The sequence below is a fragment of the Melospiza melodia genome, chromosome 10, assembly GCF_035770615.1.
Source record: "Melospiza melodia melodia isolate bMelMel2 chromosome 10, bMelMel2.pri, whole genome shotgun sequence".
Lineage (NCBI taxonomy): Eukaryota > Metazoa > Chordata > Aves > Passeriformes > Passerellidae > Melospiza > Melospiza melodia.
The window spans coordinates 19431215-19445904 of NC_086203.1; positions in this window are offsets into that span (position 1 = coordinate 19431215).

Below are 14690 nucleotides of genomic sequence, written 5' to 3' on the forward strand. Positions count from 1 at the left end.
GCTCTGGGTGCTCTGTGCTTCCGTTCCGAGCTGTTCGGGGATGCCACGGGCACCACATCCAATGCCTGCAGCATGTTTGCCTTAGCGTAAATAACCCTTGGTGCTGGCCATGAGGTTGGGAAATATTTGGAGTCCTGTGGGCAGGAGAGGTCGTTGGCTTGTTTGCAGAGCCAGGTGAAGGCTGGGGACATGGGGCTGCTCCGGGCCATGGCTGTTGAGAACGGGGAGCGCACAGGTGCTTTTGTGCCCAGAGAGTTCCCATCCTCGATGCCCGTGGCATCCCAAATGTCACCATCGCGGCTCCCCGGCAGTTGTGGCCAGGTGGCACCAGGTGGCAGCAAGGGACCAGCCGGGGAGCGGCTGCGGCGCTCGGAGGGAGCAGGGAGAGCCGAAATGCTGCAGCCGGGTGCGGGCCAGCCCGTGCCTTGGGGCTGACGGCCGGGCAGGGTCTGGGCTCTCTCGGTCGGAGCTGGGTCCCGTGTGTGTCCCCAACCCGTCCAAGGGCACAGCCCAGCATTCCTGTCTCATGTTTGGAACTGGGGGCTCTTGGGGCCAAATTCTCTCCTTCCATAAGAGGACCAGACTTTGGAGTTTAAGGGCAAGTCACCCCTGCAAGGAGTTAAATAATTAACCTGTTTTGCAAGAGCCTCAATACGGCTTGCAAGCAAACCCCTCCTGGGGGTGCTGTCGCCAGCTCACAAATGTTGGTCTTGGGTTCTGGCTCAGAGAGGGTGATGTGAGGGATGTGAAAGAAGAAAATTCGGTGGTGCTGGGCCCGGACACCACAGCTGGGAGTAGTGTCAGTTCATGCCTCCCATTCCAGGGGGGCTGGAGGAGCTGGGGATGATGTATCTACTCCCTTTGTCCCTGGAGAAATTATGTCAGGCCCCCCATCCTAAACAGCTCAGGAGGGTCCCTGCAGCATTCTCCTCTCCTCTCTGCATCTCTCTTCAGAATCCACTCCCCTGCCAGCAGTTCCTATCTGAGCAACCAGAGAGCTGTGGTCAGAAGGGCTCCGTATGGATTCAGCTGGTGGAGTCACACCTGTGCCCAGGTTCCTGGCAGTGCTCTCTGCAGTGCCTGACTGTGCTTTAGCTGTGTTTGGACCCGAGCACGCAGCTCTGGGTGGAGGCCAGTGCGGCGCCAGCACACAGAAATGGGATCAACAGCTCCTTCCTGTTGTGCAACTGCTGCACAGCCCACGTAGAGAATTTTTGGGAGATTTGTCAGGGCTTTTGTTTTTTCAGTTAATATTTATTTTCTTGTTTTGGATCTTGCTTTCACAAACAAGGAATTTAAATAGTACAGGCTGAGAGAGGACATGAACCTTGCCCAGCCTGCCCTGAAGTGCTGTGTCCTGCTCCAGGAGCTCCCTGTGCCCACCCCAGCTGCCCTCACCTGCCCAGCCCTGGCTTCCCCTGAGCATGGCTCCCCAGTCCCACTGGCTCTGGAGCTGGGATTCTGGCACAAACATCATTTACAGTTTTGCCTGGCAGCCCACACGTGTTTCTGCTCTTATGTAATAGTTCAGCCCCAGGGTATGAGCCCACTGCATCCATCCCCTACACACGCAGGGGCTTTGGGTACCAACACCCCTGCTGCAGACCTTGTGCTGCAGGCAAGGGACAGCTGAGCTCATCCCTCTTGTGTAGAGCCCCACATGAGCCCTGCCCTTGTGGCTTCAGGCTCCTGGCCTGACAGGACTGAGATGTGAGCTCCCCTCTGCTCTGAAACCTGACAAATGCCACTTCCCTGCTCCCCACTTCCAGTTTGGTCCTCTCCTGGCTGGTCCTGGGGTGAAGCTGGGGACAGGAATAAGGCACAGCACAGTGCTCTAAGCAGCATCTTTCTAGCAAGGCCCACATTTACTGGATTTCAGGCATTTTCTCTGTGTGTGCCCCTGATTTCACTGTGTTTCTGCTTGTGGTTCCCAGAGCAGGGACAGGGATGTAGGGTGTGGCCATCAAGCTCCCAGGTGAAGCTGTTTGTGATGTGTGGGGGGAAAGCAGGGAAAAGTTGCAAAACCCAGGGGCCAGAGCAAGAGATGTGTGGCTGACATGCTGACCATGGTCCAGAGGGCACCAGGGCATGGGTGGCACTTGGGAAAACAACCCCTGGAGAGGCTGTTAGTGCTGGCAGGAGCCTGGCATCCTGGCCCTTGAGGGATGAAGCCCACGTGCTCAAGGTGCCATTGGCACTTGTGCCGTGCCTGGGCTGGGGTGCTCTGTCACCAGTGGGGTGTAGGGAACGCTCTCCCCATCTCCATGTGCGGGGCACCAAGAGAGTGACCTGTGTGTGCCTGGCCCTGAGGGGCTGCGAGAGGGGGCAGGTGCTCTCTTGGGCTCTTGGTGGGTGCCATGGGGAAGGAGTGCTCCCCTCTCACTGCCTCCAGCCCTGCCCGCCATGCAAGGCAGCTCCTGCCAGGTGCCCGTGGCTGCTTGGGAATGGTGGATCAGGTGAGGCAGTGCGTAGCTGCCTGCACAAAGCTTTTTCAGGCTGTTATTTAGGTCATCCCTAGGGTCCCCGGGAGCCAGGTGACTGTGCCCTCGTGCGCTGGGCATGCCACAAACCAAACACTTGTCACTTGACTTCCCCCCAGCCCTGGGACACTGCTCTCTCTGGGTTTGCCTGCCAGCGGTCAGCTCAGGGTCAGCTCCAGATCTCCTGGTGCAATCCCAGCCAGGCAGGCAAGCAGGGAGCCTGATATCTTGGCCTGATGACCGAGGGAGGCTGCTGTACAAAAGGCCACCAAGGCTGACAGGCAGTGTGCCCAGGCACCACCCTCCTGCCTGCTCAGGGCTGCACTGGTGAGAACATGTATTTAAAACTCTGTGTGTCAGCACTGGGGTGCTGAGTGGCTCCTGCAGCCAGGAAGGTTATTGACTGTGCCAGTGGGTTCAGCTGGAGTTATTCCTGTTGATTCAAGAAACTGAGGGATCCCCAGGAAAGAGAGCAAACTACTGCAGTGGCCTCAGGCAGCTCCTGGGATGGGAACATCACCCTGCTCTGGAGGGCACAAACCCTTAGGTTTGTGTGAGAGTAGCCCTGGGAAGTGCCAGCCTCTCAAAGGTGGTGCTGGAAGAGGCTAAAAGAGTGGCAGAAACCTTTGTACAGTCCTATCTGGGTCTTCCCCACCATAAAGAGCACAGCAAGCTTTCTTGATAAGAGCTGCCATAAATCAAAAGCTGAACCACAACCAGGATCTCTCCTGGGATGAGCCCTGGAGTCCCAGGCTGCAGGGATGGAATGTGACACTGGTGTCCCTCTGCAGTGTTTGTGGTCAAAGCTTGGTGCCACCACACACACACACACCTCTCCCTGAGCTGAGGACAGCTGGTGTCCTGTCCCCTTCCCTTTTTGGGGGGACAAAGGTTGGTGGGTGGTGAGAGCGGGGCCTCCCTGTTTCCCTGCCAGAGACCAGCAGCAGTGAGCTTCTCAGAGTTCTCTTGGGGAAATCAGAAGCAGTTTTGTAAGATTTAGTTATTGGGGGTAGGGATCAGACTCCTGGAACCATTTCTGCAGCTGGAGTGACTCCTCCAGCTTTGTCACCAGTGGGAGCTGGTTCCCCATTTCCAGGCTCTGCACTACCTCCCATCCTTCACGATCACCATGTCCTTCAGAATCTGCCCCAAAGTAATTCCAGGTCCCATGCCAGAGCTGGCAACACCCAAGACCTGGTCCCAGACACCCATCCCCCTGCAGCCCTGCCAGTGTGCCTTCAGCATGACCAAATTCTGACATTAAACCTCTCCAAGCACTTGCGAAGCAATCCTGTTGCCACAGGCTGGGCTGACTGGCACCATGTGGTGTTACAATGGCCCAGAAATTGCCTTTTTGAAACTTTATTTGCAGCTGCCTGTTGCTTTTCCCCATCTCAGCTGCAGGGCTGGCTGTGTATGAGACAGGTCACTGCCTGAGGCATTGTTGCTGAAATCATTTTAATGTGGCCAAACCCAGTCAAATCACCTCTGCATAATCAGAAAGGAAATATAAAATCTAAAAGCAAATATAAGATATTATGGCACTACAGGCACTGGCACCCTGTGGGATCAGTCTGGCCTGACCTGTGACATCCTCTCACTTCTCCCAGAGCCTCTCCTGCTGGAGCCCTGTGCCCCCAGGATTCACACACAGAGCTGAAGCAAAGGGAACATGTGGCCATAGAGAAACTGTCTGCCCCCCTCCACAGCTGTGGTTTCGCTGTAGAATTTTAGAGGAGAACAGGGTGACTCCATGAGTTTTCCCAATGGAAAAGCCTCCCTTGCTGTTGCTTTGTTTTTCTGGTGGCCCTCTCTGCTAAACGCTGCCTTACAGGGTGAGTTAGTATTTTTTGATATTTTTAGATGCCTCTCAGCCCAGTGTCAGGGCTCTGTAATTAAAGGAACTGTTTTGGCAGTTGGATGTCGCCAAGCTGGAGCTCTTGGTTTGGAACCTCCTTCCCAGAAGTGTGTGCAGGGCCAGCATCCCGTCCCAGGGAGGGGATGGCCATGCTGGGAGGGACAGGATCCCCTTGGGCACCTGCCCACCCTGGCAGGAGGGATGGAGGGGCTTCAGGGGCACAGACATGGTGGCTCTGGGTTTTTTGAGACCTGAGGTTGTGGAGCTGTGGGGTCCCTGTGCTGTTGCTCCTGGATGAAGGTGGCAGGCAGGGTGGCACGATGGAGACCAGTGCACCAAGGCCTCTTCTCCTGCATCCTCTGTGCCCTCATTGTGCCTGGAGTGTGTCCCTTGTCCAACCCCAGCACTGGGGTCACTTGTCCCAGAACCTGACTGTGCCTCGACAGGCTGGGCAGCGCCTGTCTGAGCCAGCAAAGCCTATTTCCCTTCACAAGCTGAGAGATAAACCTAAAAATAACCCTGTTATCTTCCACTTGATCCAAATCAACACCAGCCCCAGCTGTAAATAGCCATGCATGTGTCGAGGTGGGCTGCAGGGTGTGGAGCACAGAGGGGACACTGTCCCCTGCCAGGGCTGACCCCACTGCAAGGGGAGGGGGTCTCTGCACCAGGCTGCTGCTTTGGCCCCCCATGCTGGCCATGCTGAGAAGGGCTGTGGCCCCAAGGCAGCTGCATGCAGAGGCTCTGTCCCATTGCAAAACAGGTCCCAGAAATAGCCGGATAAACACGACCCCCTGCACTCTCTCTGGCATGGGGCCTGCCCAGCGTGTCACCCAGAAATCCTCTGGCCCTGTTACAGCTGCAGGGCCTGGCCTGGAGGGGTTTCTGTGTGGGTCCTACCCAGCCTCCTCCTGCCCTTGGTGTCACCCACACTGATGTGCTGTGCCATGCTGTGCCATGCAGGGCTTGCTGCAGCCCCTGTGCTGCTCCATGGACACTAAAGGTGGGCTCCCAGCACCCTACAATTTAATGCTTTCACCCCAGACTTTGCTGATCCCCTGTGCCAGCCTTCCCCACCCCCAGGGAGTTGTGTGCTCTCCCAGCTGCAAACGCAGAGGATTTTTGGGATGGAGGCAGCAAAATAAACTGTCTGAGGGGAACATGGTAGGGCTGGGTGGGTCAGTGAAGAGGGTGAGCAACTAATTGGGCATTTGGAATAGGAACCTGTGCTGCTCCCTCCAGGTTAGGAAGAAATTGTTACACTGGTTAGTCTCCTGGCTCAGCCAATTGGAACAGCCAAACTGGGACAAATCCCTTCTTTTGCAAGTGTTTGTACCTGCTGGGAAGGGGTGCTGTCCCCTCACAGCATGGCCATCTGTCCTCATACACGTCACCAGGCAGTGTGTCAGGCTGGCACATTTCACACCACTCCAAGGTGTGGTTTCCTCTGGCCCGCCTGGGTGATGCCTGGTGGCAGTGGCAGCCACATCTCTGCCCACCTGTGTCTCTCCCCAGCTGCCCCAGATTGTGCCTGTGGTGGCACGGCTGAGGGGCATGATGCAGTGATCTGCAGTGTGCCAGGGGGGAGCCTGGCCCTTGCCCTGGCACCAGCAGGCACGTGTAGCAGCAGTGCTGGAGGGACAGAGCAGGCTGGCACTGCACCAGGGGCTGTGCCACTGGCCAGCAGGTTTGGAAACCAGAGGTGTAGGGGCTGCTGTTGGGCTGATACTACAGCTTGGCTTTGTTTTGGGGCTCAGGGTCACGAGCAGCCCTTTGCAGAAGGGCTGGGCCTTTGCTGGCTTTGCAGAAGTGGCAGGGCAGGGAGCCCACGGTGTCCCCAGTGCCTCATGCTGGGCCCTGGCCAGTGCCCTTGTGCTTCTCTCTGAGCACTGAAATTAACCACCAACATCAAAGAGGACGGGGGTTAAAGAAAGAGAGAAGAGGTTTTGTTTACTTGAATCAAAAATAATTTGTGGCAACGCATCTTCTTCCAAGGCAAACAGTGCAGGAGCCTGTCCGTGCTAATTTGGGAAGCTGAAAGGGAGTTAAATAAAAACATGAACGTCTGACAGGGAAACAACTGGTCCCGTGCACTAAAATAGAGCCAGGGACGCCAGGGAGCTGGAGCTGGAGGAGCTGGGGCAGGCCTGGGAGGGAGGGAGGGAGGGGTGAAATCCAGGGCAGCAGGAGGGAGGAAACCCGCTGGGCTCCAGCATTGCATAATAATTCACTCTTGCTGAGCCCTGTGCCAGCAGCCAGGTCCAACCTGCACGCTGGGTGGGCAGGGCTGGGGTGTCACAGAAGGGATGTGCCTGTGTGCTGTACAGGGGGGTTACATGCCCACTGTGCTTGAGAGAGAAGGTTGGGACCCAAATGGGCCATGTGGGGACACACAGACCCCCCAAAACTGATGTGTGTGGCCAGAACTGCAGGAAGTGTCACCTCCCGTCTTTCTCATGCTACCATCCTAAATGGCTGCTGTCCCCAGCATGGATGTGGCGCTGGTAACAACTACACCCACAGCAGTGTAACTTGGGGGTCAGCACCCCCTGGGCACCCCCTTGCCAAGGCTGCAGAAGGATGTGGAGTGGTGTTGCCCCAGGCCTGGCAGCAGACACACTCTGGGAAGGGTCCAGGTGCAGGACATCCCCTCGGCCGCGTTTGTGCTGCAGGTGCTTGGTGTGGGGCAGGGGAGCCTGAGCGGGCAATGCTGCTGCGTGGGCACAGCAGGCACAGCTCCGGCTCCCGTGCTGCCAGCTCAGCTGGCACAGAGTGCCACCTCCGATGATGCTGAGCGTCACCACAAGGCTGCTGCAAGGCCTCCGGGTGTCACCGTGCCCTGGCAGCCGCCCACGGAGGTGTGACCGCAGGGAGCCGATAGGAAAAGCGGCCGCTCCAAGGAGGGCGGGGATGTGTTTGGGCAGCGGGGAGGAGCTGCCACATCCGCACCTGCTGCGGGAACAGCACGGGCTGTCCCGGGCTGCAAACCTGCTCTGCCAGGTTTCTGTATGCTCCCAGGGCACCTGGGGAATGCCCCCGGTGTCAGCTCTGCCCGGAGCTGAGGGACTCCCCAGTGCTGCCCCACACCGGCAGAAGCCCCTGCAGTGTGCTGGAGAGGATGGAACCCAATCGAGCCTGCTGATGGGGAACCAGCCAGCAAGTTTTCTGTGTGGTTGTTGGGATATGCTCCATTAGGTGTGGGGCTCGATCTTGCCCAGCTCCAGCCCCATTGCAGCTTTCCTGTGGTCAAAAGCAGCTGAAATTTTGCCTCTGGGGTCAGCCTTAAATAACACAATGGTCAGCAGGACAAAGTAACTTCGTATGGTGGGACACCAGGTGCCAGCACCAAGGGCCACAGAAGCCCCATGTCATTAACACTTGAAATTGCTGTTTCTGAGTCAATGCTGGAGCTGAGCCTTGGCTGTGCAGGGACAGGGGTCCATCTGGTGAAAGGGTTTTGAGCTACAGAGGACATGTCTTGGGTAGGGGTGAACTTCAGCGCTGTGTTTAGAAACAGAATTGTGCTCCCTTGCCAGTCAGAACCTGTCAGTCAGACCTTACTTGCTCAGGAGTTTTTATGTTGGCAGGATTTGGCTTCACATCCTCACCTGTTTTCTGCAGAGTGGGGAATGTCCCACCTCTCAGAAAGGGATTAATTGCTAGTCTGTATTTTTAGCCCATATAGTCTGAAATTATCTGAAACTGGAGCAAGGGGGAATGTGGCACAGGGAGGTCAGAACCTCAGGGGTGACTGTTTGAGCTGCACCCTGGTAAGTGTCCAGCTGGAGCTGCAGGAGCAGATATTGAAGTGTACAGGAGCAGGTACAACACCCAAAGCGGAGCTACCCACAACCCTGAACTGCCCCTCTGCTTATGACAGGGCTGGATGGCTCTGGGGGCAGCTGGCACAGGTCAGCACTTCAAAAAAAGCACATGTACATCTGGCCATGCCAGCTTCTTAAAATAACCAGTGTGTTTAATGCAAGGAGAGTAAAACCAAGGCAGTTTCTCACTTTCCCTTTGGCACAATCCTGAAGCAGAGGGCTCCAGGAGAGCTGGGCAGATAAGCTGCAGCAGTGCCCCTCAGCAGTCTCATCACACACAGACATTTTTCAAGGCTGAATTACACCCACTGCTCTGGTGGCTGTGTCAGCCAGCCTACTCCTCTGGGGTGAATGCAGGCTGACGTCATTGTTAGTAACACAACACATGGGCATTTTCCCCAAGGGCATTTCTTTGAGAAACTGGACTGAGGCATGACCTTCCTCTAAGTACAGTTAATTGCTAACAGGAGCAGGGAGCTGAGGGGTGCCAGCCCTGATGCACAGAGGAGGGGCAGGGGGAAGGAGGGAGCCAGGGTAATTTAGCACTGCATTCCCTTCCCATCCAGGTAAATGTGCAACATTTTGCAAAAATAAGTGACTCAGCCCTACCTGGCTGCCCAGGACAGAGGACCCAGGAGCAATTCCTGTGAGAAGCCATTGGCTGGCTCCAGCATCAGATGGCTGTGGAGGGGGAGCATTGCAGGGATTTTTCCTGGAAAATCATTACATGTTTGACTCAAGTCACCTTGAGAGAAGGAAGCACAGCCTGGTCCCCACTGAGCTGCACAGCAGGGAGGTGATATCACATCTGTTGGGATCATGAGCCTGTGTGGGACACCATTGCCTCCCTTTGCATCAGCACAGTGGGATGTCTCATAAACCACAATGAAATGGTCCCTGCTTAGCTCGGGGCATGCAGGACCCCACGCTGGGTGGAGCTCTGAGTGTGCTGGGACAGAGTTTGGGGTTTGCTCTCTGCGTCACCAGCCAGGGGGTGACTTCTCTGTGGTTTCTGCCCAGAACATTGGCAGCTGACAGCCAGTTCTGTGTGTCCCCCCTCCCTGCTGTGCCCTGGGTGCTGTGAGGGTGTGGTATATGTCCCGGGGGCCCAGGCTGTGGGCCTTGCTCCTCTAGGGATTTCTTCCCCCGTGTTTTCTGCAGAGGGCTGAAGGCTCTGAATTGCTTAAACCAGCACAGCTGAACCCAGAACTTGCTCCTGCCCAGTTGTGTATAGATGAGAACACTGGTGTGGGGATGTGGGCAGTTGCCTTCTCTCCCCTGCAAGAGCCCTGGACGCTGGGCTGGGAAAGGTGTATTTCCTCAGGCATATTCTCACCCATTAATTGGGTAATGGACACTGTGGGACGAGGTTTTGGTTTCACCCACTGTGATATCAAATGGAGATCAGGCTCTTGGCTCATGCCCTGCCCTCATTTAAGGGCTGTGCTGCCTGTGGCTGCTGTGAGGGCAGAAGGGCACCTCTGCTGCATGCCCTGTGCTTGGCATGGGCAGCTGCTGGGGCGTGGGACTGCCAGACATGGTGTGGTTGTTTGTGGAGCAGCAGCTGCTCCTGGGCTCTCAAGGATGCTGAAAGAACACAGAGGGTCTCCAGGACATCCCCCAGCATTCCAGTTCAGGGCATGGGGGGCTGTGCAAGGTTGGGGTGACCCCGTGCTCGGGGTGTTCCCATTTTTGCCAGCTGAGGGAGGTGGCACATGCTGTTAGCTGGCACAGCAGCAGGATGGCAGCACTGGCTGCACCCCCTCCCTGATCCCAGCAGGCCTACAGCTGGTTTTGCAGCCCAGAAACATTGCAAACACTGCATTCCCTATGCCACGGGTTAGCAAAAGCTCTGGCATTAACTAGAGCATCTTCCTCACGACCTGGAAAGGTGCAAGGAGCCAAGGGCTGCTGCTCCTTAGTTCTTGGGGACCCAGAGTGGGGGTGATGTGCAGCCAGACTTCACCCTGGGATGCAACCTGGTGAAATCCATGCATAGCCACCCCAGCCTGGCTGGAGGAGATCCATCTGCCCTGTGAAGGCTCATTGCGCTGCTGCCAGTGTATCCACTCACCCTGCAGCGCTCCTTTCTCATTTTAACATGCTTTTCTCATCTGCTACACTGTTATTTTGTTCTAAAAGAACTTCAGGGGATTGCTTTGTGTCCATCCTGCTGGGAAGAAGCAGAGCCACCCCTCTGCTCTCCTTGCTCCCTGGTGTAATGAGGCCTTTTCTTTTTCTTATTTTATTTTAGCGCTTTGATGTCACCATAATTTATTTTTGCAGCAGAGTTGTTTTCATGATAAAATGGAAATGTTTCTCATGGGTGGCTTTAGAATGAAAGGCTGAGTGAGGAGGCTAAAAATAGCATCACTCTAGCTGTGTGAGCGACTAGGCTGGGCAGGGGCTGCTTGCTGAGCTGGTGAGGGGACCTGGGGGTGCCCATGGCTGTGCCCAAGGAGACCCCTGCCAATGGTTAACCCTTTCTCCACTGGAGCATCTGTCTGGTTCACAAGCCAAGCTGAGGACTGCTTTTCTCTGGAGATAACCTTGGTTACGCTGCATTAGGGGCAGAGATCCCCTCTCCTGAAATGTGATCCTTCTGAGATGTCTCCTCTCCTTGTGTGAGCTCTTGATGGCTGCATGAGGACACAGAATCCCCACAGGGACGTTGCAAATGGCACGGGTGCACAAGGCAGGGCTAGTCAGGCGATGCTGGAGCCCCCACCTCCAGAAAGGAGAAAGTCAGGAGCTGATGAGCAGGATGAAGCTAAAGAACCATAACTGAATAGCTGGGTCTCTCCCCAGAGGTGCACCAAGGGCAGCCTCTGTGGGAGCTGGACGTGTCATGAGCAGGATGTGGCTGTCAGCCTTTATCCACTGGGAATAATGCTGCTGGGGAGAGCTCTCCCAGTAATGTCTCTCATTACATGATCTGACTGCCCTGCTAGGAGGAAAGTTCATTCCTGTTTACCCTGTTGACTCATCTTGCCTTTCATCTTCTCTCTCAGATGTAACTTGTTATATGGTGCTATAAATAGGGTTTGCTCCTGATTACAAGTGCCCAGCTCTTACCATTTCTTGCCCAGGTGTGACGTCAGCAGAGAGCCTCCAGCATGGTTGTGTAACATTTCGTTTTGGTTCTAGGAATGGGAGTGGGTGGGTGAGCTTGTCTGGGGCTGTCTCCTCCTTTTATTTTTGATGGCAATAGCTCTGAGGGTGCCTCTGACCAAATCTCATCACAGCATCCCTTTCTGCTGCTCACTCACATCTCTTCTGACCTCCAAATGCTGACCCCAAAACCCCACTGCTGTGTGCCAGGCCCCACTGTCCTGGAACTGCAGAGCAGAACCACTCAGGCTGCTCCACAGTAGCTGAGAGCAGCTGGGCACCATGGCAATCCCTGTCCTGGTGGGCAGAGCCAGTGCAGTCACTTGGTGTCCCATGCTTCAGCTGCATATTAGCAGAATCCAGCATATTTCCCAAGCGTGGCTTCAGTGCCTGGTAAGCCTGTCATGGATGGCAGGAAAACCATCCCAGGAGCTTTTTTTGCTGTGTAGGTGCACCGAGTCACCCTGCAGCCATCTCTGACTGGGAGGTGCCAGGCTGGCTGGCCTGGCACAGCAACACTCCCAGGAAGCGTCAGCACATTGCTCAAAGGCGTTTGATATAAATAGCTGGGCGGCTCAAAGCAAAAGCTGCAATCAGGACGTGCCAGCACGAGACAGGAGTGGGTAAACACAGGTGGCTGCTGTGTCCGCCAAACACAGCTCAATGACACCACCAGCATCTCACAAGAGTGGCCCAGTGACATAAATATCCTCAGCATGGCTGCAAGTGGGGAGCAGGAAGAGCAGAGCTCACAGCTCTGATATGATGGCAGAGTCAACAGAGATTATTTGGCTTCCTTTCACTCCATACAAATCCACACCTGGGAAGTTGAGGACATTGAAAATGATGGCAGGGATTGAGCTGACCTTGAGAGTGAGCACTGTGGTGCCAGGATATCTGTTTGGTAGCAGTGTCTGCAGAGTTTGGGGGCTGGTGGTGCAGCTCCCAGCCTGAGGCACAGTGAAGTCAGCTTTTTACTGAGAAATTACTTTCAGCTGCATGCAGGCGGGGTTAAATTGCAGATGAAAGTCAAATATTTACAGCATTCAAATTAGCACAGTGATCTTCCGGGTTGGGAAACCTTGAGCACCGATTCCTGTGTTGAACAGAAATGTTGGCAAGCTGATGGCTTTGCCCTGCTCTGGTCTTGCCATGGAGAGTGTGGACCAACCAGCCTTGTTTCCCAGTGCTGTCCTTGAGGGATACCAGTTCCCTGTGGGTTTTTGATGCCAGTCTCAGTGGGTGAAAGTTCTGGGGTGTTCTGCCAGGTTTTTAAGGCCAGGAAGAACAATGGTCTCCATTAAGTGGATGTGTTCCATAATGGGGGCTATTGTGACTCTAGCATTCTTTGGTCACCATTTGGGTGGTTAATTACCCTTGCTCTTAAGTACAGATAATTGTGCCTTGTTGAAGGGAGGATGTTTAAGAGACAAAAGATGGGGTATGGGCCCTGCCTATCTCAACTGCAGTAGCTCCTCATGGACCTGCCAGGCATGAGGGCAGATGGCTGATATACCAGGAATGAATGGTGCTGCATCTCCAGGTCATGGGCCACCCCTGAAGCTCTGCCTTGAACCTCCTACACACTTTGAGGAGCCTGTCTCTATGGATCTGGGGCGATTTTTGACGAATTTGCGTGACTCAGTGAATAGGGAATTGATCACTTGCCAGCAGGGCTGGCATCACCAGCCAGTGTGAAAGAAATTTGATGGGAACAACCAGTATTTATTGAGGTGGTGGCACTGGAAGGACCCTGGTGAGAGCCCTGGGGAAGAGGCTGGGACCAGAGAGCCTGGGTTTCTCAGCAGATTTAGGCAGCAGGATCTGGGCAGCCTCAAGCTGGTAGAAGCAGAAAACCTTATTGCCCTTATGACTGCTGTGCCCATTGTTCCTGGTTTTGCTTTGCATTGATGGTCACAGATGTACTGGTTTTAACTGAGATTATGGGAACTGCTCCCGTGATAAGGAGTCTGTCAGGGCAGAAACGTGTGGGCTCATGCTGTGATGTCCCCACTTCACCCTTTCCAAAGCCCTCAGTGATAAGAAAGGCAGGAAAATGAAGAACCACAAATTCACACTTGAAGAACTTCTCTGTTCACCTAAAATAAGGGGCAAAAAAGCCTGAGTGTGTTTTTCTACCCTCCCCAGGGCAGCCCACAAGAGTGAGGCTGCCTTGAAGCTGCCCCAGTAGAGATGCAGGATTTGGGACTCTGCAGGGGGTTAAGGAAACTCTCCTGTGTGGGTACCTGCACAGGACACAGATGCTCTGTCTGTGATGTTGATTGGCTGTGGATTGCTTCTGTGGCACCAGCCATGGCAGGGTGGCACAAGCTGTGCTCCAAAAGCCTGGGGATAGGGCAAATAGGACTGGAGCTGTTCTGAGAGGGCTGCAGCCCTGACTGAGGCACACAGACTGTGTCCCTGTGGGGTGACAGTGATAACAGGTGACAACAATCCCTGCCAGTTTTCAGCAGAGGTGTGCCACAGGCTTCAGAAGCAATCATGAAGTGAGCCTCTTGTCAGCTTCCCAGGGATGGGAAGGCCAGTGTCAGCCCCTTTGGCTCCCCGTGGCTCCCACACGTGCGCACGCCACCGGCCTTGTGCCTCCCCATGGCACAGAGCCAAGCTGCTTGCAATGAGGGAACCAAAACACAGCAGCCAGGAGGATTTTGCAGGCTCTTTCATTAACCTTGGCCCAGATAGAGTTTGATTTAATAATCCATGCACAGATTGCCCAGATCAGGGCAGCATTTGCCTCATCTCTGAGATGAGAGACAGAGAAAATCATCAGGAATGTTTTTTTTCAGAAAACTTCATCATCTCCATGACCCATCTGACAGATTGGCCTAGGAAGGGGGGCAGCTGCCTTGCTCCATGCCAGACACAGCTCACATTCCTCCCATCTCCAGCACGGCTGCTGTGCTCACTCAGCTTAGGAGGCCTGCCCTACTTTGGATCAGCCCACAGCATCTTTGATTTTGAGGTCAGTGACAGCTGCTGGCTTGCCCGCACGCCCTTATGCCGTGTTTGCTTTTGAAGCCGCTCAATGTAAATTCAGAACTCACAGCTTCCTTGGGCTGCTTTAACTGTTCCAGTGTTCCTGCAGAGGAACTTGGTGTGAATTGGGATGGGGTTCAAGCCTTCATATAGCTGTGGGTTTGCACTGAATGAGGCTTCAGTTCTTCTGCTTAATTCTGGGTTTGATTATTGATCCCTCACTAATAACTGAGGAGGAGACTGGAGGGCTTCACTGTCATCTACAGCTCCCTCTCAAGGGGAAGCAGAGGGGCAGGCATTGATCTCTTCTCTGTGATGACCAGTGACAGAACCCAAGGGAATGGCATGGAACTGTGTCATGTGAGGTTTAGGCTGGATATTAGGGAAAAGGTTCTTCACCCAGAGGGTGGTTGGGCACTG